Source organism: Rhopalosiphum padi, chromosome 1, assembly GCF_020882245.1.
Source record: "Rhopalosiphum padi isolate XX-2018 chromosome 1, ASM2088224v1, whole genome shotgun sequence".
Taxonomy (NCBI): domain Eukaryota; kingdom Metazoa; phylum Arthropoda; class Insecta; order Hemiptera; family Aphididae; genus Rhopalosiphum; species Rhopalosiphum padi.
Genome location: NC_083597.1, coordinates 63,268,792 through 63,281,270, shown reverse-complemented (window position 1 = coordinate 63,281,270; position 12,479 = coordinate 63,268,792). Strand labels below are relative to the sequence as shown.

Genomic DNA, 12,479 nt, shown 5'->3' with positions numbered 1-12,479 from the left:
TATTATTATTATTTAGTCGATTAAATCAACAAGTTTTTTTTATTATCGAATTGTGAGTATAATATTATGCATTGTACAATGAAAACCATAATAATTCTTTCCATCGTTCCTCAAATTCTGGTAGAGGGTGACATTGGTATAAAAATGTGAATGGTTAATTATGGCTAATGGAAATCGCATAAAACGCCCTCCTTTTTACTTTTATTATTACTATTTTTTTTTTTTTTTTGTTATAATTATTAAAACAAAATACATGTGTTCGTATTAATATTTACCGATAACCAGGCCACTGCAGCTTCACCAATCGATGTTTCAACACATTGACGCAGGTTAAACTGCCTAATCGGTACGCCGCGTCATACTTCTATATCCGACGTGGGTTGCAATAAATCGCCAAAATATACGCGATACTTCGCTTACTATTACGATTTACGGTGATACAATAATAATATGGTTGCATTTAAATAACAATTAACACACTCAACGCCGACAAATTTATAGATTATGATTATTTTAAAGCTTGGTTATAATTGTTTTTATTATTATTATTTATTTTTTTATCAACCATAACCGTTTATGTAATTTATTATCCATTTGTTTAAATATAAATTCCCTGTTAACTTAAATACTTTTAGCTTTTTATGAATCAACTACAGTAATCATGATTATATCAAGATATAATTTTATAAAGATATGATATTTTAAGTAACTTATAAATAATTTCACCTCAGTGTGTGTACATTTTATACGGTACGTAGGGAATAAAACAATGTGCCCAAAAACCTGTTTTAGTATTTCGTCTGTAATATTGTTCGCAGTCATATTACTACAACAGAGAAGTTAGTAAATAAAACTTGCTTTGTATTATAATAATATATTAAAAATAAAAGAACTTTATCTGTCTTTTGTCGTTGTCGTTGTCACCTAATCTAGAAATGATTTTTGTTTTTATTGTTGTATCCCATATAATTTATGTTTAAATACAATCACATTTCCAATTGTGAATAGAAAAATGAAAATAATAGAATAAGTATGATAACAAAAAAAAAATCTCCAACAAAACGTAAATTAAGTTATAATCTCTATAAACAAAAATTTTTATTGTTCTACATTCTACGGCCATTTTATTTTGTACGATTCCATACAAGCAAAATGTGTGAAAATGTTTTAACAACTTTATCATCTAAAATACATTTTTTAAGAATTGATGATTATTATGATATTGAAACAATCATTCATTTTTAACGAAATTATTTTAAAATGAAATAATCGTTATTATTTCGTAAAATTATATTGAATCTATTATTTACATTATATTATATTATATATTATACTAAAATGCACCCGTTAATAAGTAAAGCTTGAATTTATATTTTTGGGGGATTTTCAATATTGATTTTATTTTAGTACAATAGACCTATAAGTCTGAAATATATAGAATGATAATCGTATTGTTATATTATATTCTTTCTGTGATTATGGAAATGTTAAAATTCAGAATGTAAAATTAGTACAACTAGCGATTGTGTGGTTTAAATAAAAAGTGTTGTTATAGGGGTGAAATTTACAACTATACCACAACTATACTAAGTTAAACGTAGCGCTTCAACCCTTTAATAATTTTCCCTTGATTCACCATTCACTAGATGTCGCTATATAACGCAGTTTCATAACTTAAAAAAGGAAATTTTAAATTTTAACTGTTGTATTATTTTGTGTCGTGTAATATGTTTTTTAATAATGTTTTTAAACAACATTATCAAAAAAACAATTTTTGTGTAAATGTAAATATAGTGTAGCTGCATCTATAATATGTGCTATTATAACTAGTATTATTCTATTTTACCTACACATTTAATACGATATGATAATATAGTATAATATTGATTATTTTTATGTATGTATCCAATTCTATTTGCATTCCATTGATTTTAAAAAAGGTATACTTTAGTATACATTTACAGTAATTGGTTTCTCATTGCATATTTTGTTTTTTTGTAAAAATACTTTATATCAAAATTGGTTTATAAATTAAATATTAGAATAAATTCTTTATTGGAAAAATGTTTGTACATAGACATTATTTAAAAAATAATGTACAAATTAAATATTTAGATACGTACATTTAGACAGGTCTTCAACAAATAGTACGTAATAGTGTGAAATTATTTTTTATGTTGTGCTAATAATTATATTATTGATTATCGAGGTCTATCCGGATAGCTTTTTCTCTAAAATAAAGAATGGTGAATATTTTTGTAATTTATATATTTATTATTATTACCTATTACCTACCATACGTATATTTATATCGTTGTTATGTTGATGTTAATATAAGGTTATAAGTTAAAATTAATGATTTTTGTTTTCCATACTATGGACGATTTAAAAGAATAAATAAAAAATTTCAACATAAGAAATTAATTCAAAATAATAATTCTAGTTTTTACACATTTTTGGTTTTGCTTACTTGATTTCAATAAAATACATTAGGTAGCGTGCCTACCTACGCATACCTAATATAATATTATATATTTTTTTGTATTTATCCTATGATGTACGACTCGTACGAGTATATAATGATTAATAATTATAATAATAATTGTACCAAATAGACGGTAAAAATAGACGTAAATCATTGCATTAATGCAATAATTATATTAATTCAGGCAAGGCATGAAGTTAAATTTGGGCAGGGTTATATATTCATTTTAAATTCTGACTATTCTAATGAAATGCCAGCCATTTTATTAAGTTGTGTATGTTTTTTGTTTTGTTTTCCGTTTCAACACTGTGATGACTTTTTTTCCACGAGGGCAATGACTCCGTTCACAATCTCCATTCGCTTTTCAGTCTCAGCATAATTTACTATTTCGGTTATAGTTTATATGAAATTGATTTTTACTATTATATAACAATAAACATATTATTAACATATAGTTAATTGCAAAATAATGTGATCCTAATATATAAATTTATACGTTTTTTTGTATAGTGATTTTACTTATCAAGAAACTATATAAATAAGTTTTTTAGCGTGGTTTCTAAATTGTAATATTATATACGCCTATTTAATAGCTCATAATATTATGTAACTTAAAATGCTAAACGGCTTTAAATATCCAATTATTTACACCAGATTCGTGCATGGACTCCTTAGTTACCAAATTTTATAATTGATTAATAACGAACACGCGATTTAATTACGATACAATGTTCGAAGATTTGTGACTGTATCGTGTTATAAGTTATGAATATATAAAATTTATTATTTTATAAAATGATGATATTACTAAACGTTGACCAACGATAAACCGATACGTTTAATACAATACAATTTTCATTCTCCGATAATTGCATTATAATATTATTTGTAAAAGGGAAATAAATGCATCGGTTAAATTTCTTTTCTGCGACAAGTTCTGTTTATTATGAGGATATCGCGGAAAACGCGTACTGTAATAAAAGGTCGTTTGTACCTTATATGTTGAATCTCTTTTGAAATCGATTAATTGTGGGAACATTTTTTTTTATTCACGCGACACCTTTGGACGGGGGTTTTTTTTTTTTTGTTTAATAACTTGTTCATTGTTTTTAAGGCAATTAAAGTGAACTAAAACAAAACAACTACAAATTATTTTGTTTCTGTATATTTATTTTATTAAACTAAACCACAAAATAAAGCAAAATAATTAATTAATTAAAAGCTCATATTGTCATTTTATTTCGCAAATTATGATATTATACAGTTTACATTGTTGTGTATTCTAGTATTCTACACTAGATCAATAATTTAAAGATTTTTATTCATATTTTTTTACCAATCTAAGACTATTTTAATAACAAAAGTGATATTTACATTTTCAAGCAACGTATTATTATTATAGTATGGTACAATAAATTAAATAGTTTTATACAAAGCAAGCACATTCACATTCATGTATAATAATATTTCTAAAATTTAAAATTAATTAAATCTATACAACGCTGCAAATTGTTCTAATCCAAATATTGAACTTGACTCAATTGTTTGCTCTAAAAGGTCCTGAAAAATACAATTATTTAATTAATACATTCTAAAGCAAATTTCTAAACAATAAAAATACAGCAGAAATTTGAGAATAGCATGCTTAAATATTTATATTCATTTAACAAGTAGGTAAGTATTAATAAAATCATCTTATTATTAAAATATTGCTGTCCAAATAGTATAACAGCATAAGCTTAAAATATTTTTGTTGCAATACAAATAAATAAAAGTAGCATGTAGGTATATAAATTAAACAAAATTAATGGTAATAACTAATAATATATCTAGAAATTTTAAGTTTATCCAATTTTAAATATATTCCAATAATTATTTTTATATATTTTTTTATAACAATAATTATCTTGTAATAAATAAAATCTTATTACTATATATGTATTTATTATTATATTTTCTTTTTACCTGGTACGTGAGAGAAAAGTGTCAACTACCTATTATAGCAGGACATATATAAATTAAAAAAACACTTTTCATTTTAAACAATTATATGTTAATAATCTAATGGGAGAAAATATGCGAATAATAATCGTAGTGATCTATAAGAAATTACAAAACAGATATAATGCATAATAAATGTGATAAACTAAAGTATTATTACCAGAATAAGTGAATTAGTAGAATTCTGTGAATTTAATTTTTAAATTTAATTTATGAATTTTGATAATTTGTAAACTTCATAGTTATACAATATTATATTGTTATGATAGTCGTATAAGTTAGTAAAAAAAAATACAGCTTTTACAATGTATCATAAAAATATTAAAATGGTATACTATACGAGTAGAGGCGCTATCCATGTTTGATTTTTCTGATATCTACTACAACTTTGTTTTGAACAGTAAGACATATACTTCCTGCTACTATTGAATAAATAATGACGAATTAATTAATTTCTATATAACTGTGCACGTATTTTTTATTTATGATAAGTTTAACGGGTAAGACGAAAATGAACGTTTTTCTCTTTAAAACTGTCAACAAATTGTTATAACGACGTTTATTTTAATATCATATAAAACAATCGATTTGTCCATTAAAACCACGTTAAATATATATTATATACGTATTAAACCAATAACTATCGTCGGCCGTGTAATAATTGCTTATCCTTTAAAAAAAAAAACGAATGGCATTAGTGCGGTGTGTACGCGAAAAAAAAATAATAAAACACTTGTTTAATTTTTTCCCGTTGTTTACTCCACCGGCCGCCACCTGACCGTCCCATAAAAAATATACATAACATTATAATATATCATCGCGATGATATTATTATTCCCGTACGGGGTAGTGAGCACGCGCTCTTGACCCCTGTGACCCACCCGTGTGCGGTAATCGTCGTGTGCCCCCTGTTTGTAACCCCTGACCCGGTCGCAGATCCGGTCACGGGACACGGTAGCGTACCTCCGACACGGGCCAACCGGTTGACTGCGTGTGCTCTTTTCCGGACGGTGTCGTATATCCGACAAACCCGCAGGCTTGTTTTCGTCTATCATATTCAAAAAAAATCTGATTATGTCCTCCGCGGACTCGACTGCAACCACTGATGAAAAATAAAAATAGAAATAATAGTAATAACTGGTATAAATGCAATGGTCGAATCAGAGTAATATATATATTTTAAATATTTTTTTCGCTTGCATGCATAATTTAATATAGGTATTGGCCAAACTGTCAGAATGTATTTTAAATCATATTTAAAAATAAATATATTTAATTGTAATATTTTTAATTTTGTACTGTACTTGTATTTTAATATTATATTACATTGTTTTTAAGTTGACTAGACATAAACATTTTTCTGTCACCCTCCCACCTATCAATACATGTTTCTCGGGTGGAAAGAAGTAATAATATACTACGGACTAAAATATATAGTTTAAGTATATAGAATGAATAAAATCAAATACCTGTGTATTTTGTGGTAGCCGCGTGATGATGAAATTAAAATCCAACGAAGACCGGACGGAATAACTGGTGGTAGTAGCGGTGCGTGTGTCCCTTTTCGGGATATTCCCCTCCGGGACCCTTTTTTTTCTAACCATTCATGGTGGGACCCTGTCGTCGGCACGCGCCACCTGTAAACTCGTAGTCCCAGTATGGCACCGCTTATTATTATTATTAGTGTTTTTTTTTATCCTTTCCCGGTCGTCGAACACGCGCGTGACTCGGAGATTTAGTTCGATTCGCAAAGGTATACTTGCGTACCGCTGAACGGACACGCGACGACGATTTATCGTCGACTGTGGACCATATCGTGTACGATGAACGGAAGTGGCTATAGAGCAGATGTCGTACAATCATAATATTATTATGTAGGTATATGACATCGTGTGAGATTTTCGGTTACGAAATTGTTCTTTGGAAAATGATTTCGACAAATTTCGCATCGGAGTGGGAGACCGTGGGAAAACGGGGCATCTGCGATGACCGCGCGAACCAGTTCCTCCGAGAGTTCGAGAGTTCTTATAATATTGTAGGTACACTATTATAAATTATCATTACATTCCCAGGCCAAACCGGTCTCGCATCTCCATCCCCTACGTGACCCCACACACTCCCCCTGTAACACGTACCGACTAGTCTCCTCGCTAGTTATACCGTATAATATAATATCTTTTAGGTGATTTACATTATATACCGACCAGACGTTCGTCTTATATGAAACAGTATTTATGACATATGAATATGTACGTCATGTGTACTTATTTTATATATCGTGTAACGATTGTGTACATTTTAATTTCGGTTTATTTTTCAAGGGTAGTTTTTTTACCATTATACAACCTACAGTCATTCGCACATTAAAAATTTTTAACGAATTCATTACGGAAAAGGCATTCGCCATATTAATATTCTGACACGCGGTATTATTTATATTGCACACTACGTTATGTACTAATGTCCGTTAGTTTTTTTCTACTGTAGATCATATTATATTTCAGGTGAAGCACGCTGATGTAGTCTATAAAATTATACAACGGTTATGTGAACCAATTTTATTTATCTCGCCATTTACGAGTACACGTTATTATATCATAATGGTTATTAGTATACTTATAATTTATCTCAACTTTAATATCTGTTAAGTGATAACCGTCAATTAAATCTAATATTCTATGGTATAGTAAATCTAGTAATTTAAATGTACACAGTTTGAACAATTAAAAATAAAACCGTAATAAAATTAATAATCACTGAAATATATTTACATAAATAAAATATATTTATATTAGTCAATTTACTTTATTAATAGATACTGTATTATGTTTTCATGTTGGCTTTTATAAGTGAAGTAGTAGTCAGCGTCGCAAAACCTCAGTAAGACACGTACGAATTTATGTAATTATAATACATCGTATTTGTATACACACCACTGCAGTATATGGTAAGCGGAGTGGACTCGTAAGCGCAACAGGTATGGAAAAAATACGAACCTCTTCTTTTGCGGGACGTGTATATAATATTATTATTAAACCGTTATTATTAATGCTACATAATAATATTATTGGGGTAGAAATAACACCTTACTACTTGTATATAATATATTATAATATGAATATACGCCGCACGTTGAACCGGATCCATCGCGGGACGCCACCGCCAATATCGTCCCGCGCGCGCGTCTTCCGGGCTACCGCACGCGCTTCCGGTCCGAAAAGGAACCTTGTATGCCCCTGTGGTGCTGCGTATGTGCATGTGTGTGAAATATAATTGCGTGAGTGTGCGTCTGTATACATATATGTTTTTGTATATGTATGTTGTACCCGCACCGCGGAGGAGTGGCACAGCGCATGTGCGCGACCAAAACCGGGAAACCCTTCTCCGCTAAAATCCCTTTCGCTTATATTAGTATAGTGTGTGTGTGTATATATATAATATATATATATATAGTATGTTATAGTATAGTATACGACCCTCCTCCACACCGTGCGATACGAATTTCCCGTCCGTAATCGCGTCAACCCAAGAAAATAACGAGCTGTGCGTTACATTTGCATATATATATATATATTATACACGCCCGAGCTTGTGTGGATGTGTGTGCGGGTGACTGGTATATATAAATTGCTAGAACAATGTCCCTTCGGTCCTTCGTCCCCGCGTTTTCTGAACCACACACCCTCTGCGCAATCGTCGTCCAGCCAACGGGGCCTCGGCCGACATGAAAAACAAAGAGAAGGAAATTAGATAGTCCTCGCCCGACCACCCCTTTCCTCAGCACCAACACACCCGCCATCTCGCGATCCTCGCACGAAATGTATACTATAAATATATATAGCCGTGTTCATGTGTATATTGTATATATATATATATGTGTGTGTGTGTGTGTGTGTGTGTGTGTGTGTGTGGGTGTGTATGTTTGTATGTGTGTATTAAACTTGGTAGAATATAGTAGTTGTAGTAGCAATATAAGCGCTGCCGTTGCTGCGCTGTACGAGCAAAAGGGATATATAATACGCAAACACAAGGCCCCACGGAGATCTCATTAAAGTTTACCCTTTTTCTTCGGACCCAAATTAGCGAATATTATTCAACAAAAAACCGCCCTCCCATCGTTATACGCGCGTCGGCCCGGGGCTTAATCTTGCGCCCACCGCTGCCGCCGAGCCGTCGTTGCTACCCCTCGTTTGGTATACCTACCCCTCGTCCGACTCGCGCATCGCAGGCCGCGGTAAAGAAAATTTACCGTCTTTTTGTCGACCCTTTTTGTTGGCAGTCGCCGCCGGCCCCGGCTTTTTGCGAGGATTAAGTGAAATCCCTTGTTTTTCAGCTTGAAAAAGCATTGTTAATTATTTATCTTGGACCCGTGAAAACGACCTGCCCGGGGACTTAGCGGAAAACACGTTATTTATACAAAACGCGGCACGAATCCTGCCCACTTTTCTGCCACACTGTCGTGCATAATAATTGCCGTGTATATTCGCGTGACACGCGCTGCAGCGCCATATGCAGCAGTATATTTATATTGTATTTATAATATTATTGTAGGTATATACCTAAGCGCGCTTATTTTGTTTTTTCGTAATAACTACTACACTACACTCGGGTTTATGTGCATACCTTCGTAGCCGCCGGTAATACGCATGTATAGTGTATTTTGAATATGTCGTGTTTTGTTCGTAGCACTGTCCGTGGACGTGAAAAACGCAATTTTAAGGTCGAAATCCCTTTGGATAACGTTGGCGTGCGTACATAAAACACATAATAACTCTTATAAGTTAGTTTCAAGTACGGCATTTTATCGCTTGTATTAAAATATTTACTGCACCAATTAATTATATAAAAAGCTTAGAGTAAAAAAAATGCTCTCGCATAAACTATATTTAGTTATTGCTTATCGCTGTACATAGTGGATTTCAAAAAGAACCACAATTATAACATTAGGCTATGTTCTCAGCCTAAATTAAAAGAAACGTCGGGGAATTATTCACTCGAAGGTATACTAATACACTGTATATATATATATATATACGATCTAATTTTCATTTTTATAATATAATACAATTATTATAGTACAACGTCGTGCTATTGTACTAATAGGTACAGGAAGCCATTTTATTTATTAAAATATAATACAAAATTAACGCTGTAGGTATTCTTAAAAAATTGTCTAAATTACTATTTATGATTTCCTATGCCTAAAAACTAATATATTGTTAATTATTTTATTCGGTTTGTGAGACGTTTTGTTTCAAAATTATGTAATGTTTTGGAAGCTCAGTTTTTCAAATTATTGATTTATACTAATAATTATTATATATAGCTAGTATACATCTTTAAATTTTTAATGCAATTAAAATATTATCAATTATTACGTTGCTGTGTTAAAATATTTGTAAGCAGCGTATTGTTGAGTAACATTTTAAAAACGTTTAACAGCTTGTCAGTTTTATTATGATAATTTTTTCCTCCACTATTTCTAACCTTTTATGATTTTAATGAATAATTGTAATAATATTAAGTGTCAGCGCGTTAATAAAATTTCGTCAAATACTATATTATATTTTATATTTCTGTTATATTATTACTCTGTCCGTTATTGCGATGATTTATCAAAACTATTTTATAAATTATACAGCTGCAGCACGATATACCAGGACATAAATGTGACGTCATGAATTTTCTTTAAATAATAATAATAAAAAACTTCATCCGGAAAATGAAAATTACTCACGTAATCGTGAGTAAATCACAAACAATTTTAAATAACATGAAAAAAATTACTGCTGTTTCAATCGCGACAACAATGCCAATACATTATAATATGTAAAATACACGTAATGCGGATTAAAATGCAAGCTTACGTGTTCATTTGCTGGTAGGTGCAGACTTTAACATTTGCATACGTATTGTGGCGAATAATCTGCTTATTTCTATTTGGACGCCTATATAAAATAGGAATACGGCCTTCACACAAACAGGTGGTGCAGAATACGTCGATTGCAATATTTCCATTGGTCCTCCAAAAGTTTGAAATCGTCGAAACCGTTTTTCGGACCGCCTATTCCGCTCACCTATAGCATGATAATATTAATAATATGCGTAACTTTTAAACAACCTATATATAATATAGACGAAGTAGTGAAAATTTATAAACAATATAGATAGATATATATTAATATATAGAGAGAAAGAAAGATAGAGAGAGGAAGATAGAGTGAACTGAGAAAGAAATATTAATTAATAAAATTGTAAAATTATTATGATAATTTGAACTCGGCGCGCATTGTGTACAAACATGTGTGTGTAGTAATGGTATTAATATAATATGTTTTCGTCCGCAAATATGATGTAATTCCATAATAATTATATTTCATTATTATATCTTTATTAAATTTAATAAATTATCCACATTCAGAGGTACTTTAAAAGTGTTGACGTAGCTACTAGTTTGCCTATGATGTCTGGACGTAGAGTGACGGCAGCTGGGAGGCGAATTTTTTTGTGGTTTAAGACCATTAGATGGAAAGTTAGTCATTTGGAATATTATTGACATTTTAGTTATTTTAGTTATATCACGTGAACGTCCATTAATGTGCTAACCTAATCTACGTTTGGTATAAAGTATATACATTCCAATCGGTTCTATACATAACAAATATTATTCTATAACTAATATTCCAAATTTTTGCTCCAACAGCCAAAGACAGACTAATGGTATAATACAATTGATAGGTTATTATCGCGTATGTAAATAAAACGTAGGTAAACGATATAATATATTATAATTATCGATCGTAGGTATATTATATTATTGTTATTAGACCAATTATATGATTAGAATTTTTCAAAGTTTTTTATGATATAATATACAAAAATATAAATAAATCGATACGCGAGATAGTAATAAAATCAAATTGTTGTTATATACATTATAATATAATAAGAAGTATGACGATTATCGTATTCCGAAAAAAAAAAAAAATCGCGGGTATTATTGTTTTGTTTTTTTTTATCATTATTATTACTGTGTACGTATTTATTGTCCGGCGCCGTCTACGGTGTAATCCCCGGCCGGGGTCGTTTACAGAGTCAGACATGAACGACCAACACGGGATTAATGAAAACTTGTTGGTTTTTTTCAAGCGAAAGTTTTTTTTTCCATTTGCATTTGTTGCTTTAATTATATACCATTTTTGGATACACATCGCTCTATATATGCGCACGGCAACAATATCTTGTACAAGGTACTACGACTACTACGTATTATATTAAAACGTCTGCAAACATCTTCGTTTCCGTATATAACCACGTTAAAAAATCAGTATAATAAATTCTCTATTTTTTTTTAATACTTTCATAAAAATAATTTGCATATACATTTTTGCGGTTAATATTGCGGTACACGATTTCTTCGAAATTCTTTAGATATTATTATTAATAGTATAGTAATACCTACTGACTACCTCTTCTCAAATATACTATAAAAATACATTTGATATATTGTATAAAATATTAAAATGTGGGCTAGATTAAAACGAAAAAATTATTGGTTCGATGAAATATAAAATTTTAAAGTTTCCGTACTTTTGAGATTAAACTATTAAATAAGGAAAATATACGCGTTTTTATAAAATATTTGTTCATGTTAAATTGATCAAATAATAATTTTTAATAACAGAAAAATTTTTATTTCATTTAAATACTATATAATAATTTTGTATGTATTAAAAAGATTGGTTCATTCAAATTAAATATTATACTATGTTATATTCAAATATAAAATATACATTATGATAGATATTATTTCTATAAATTATTTTTTCTTTTAAGTATGTTTTATCATTATAATTTCCGTTTTAATGATTCGACAAAAATATTTAATCAAGACAGTAATAATTATATTCGTTGTTAATTATACATAATATGTTCTCGAAATACACTGAAACGAAATTCCGACACGTTTACCACGCGGAAATTAATCAAAAAG

At 29.9% G+C, this 12,479-nt stretch overlaps 1 pseudogene; it reads right to left on the bottom strand.

The window, feature by feature from the left end:
* Window positions 1-4,457: 4,457 nt before the first annotated feature.
* Window positions 4,458-11,027, bottom strand: LOC132926462 (uncharacterized; annotated as a pseudogene).
* Window positions 11,028-12,479: the final 1,452 nt, after the last annotated feature.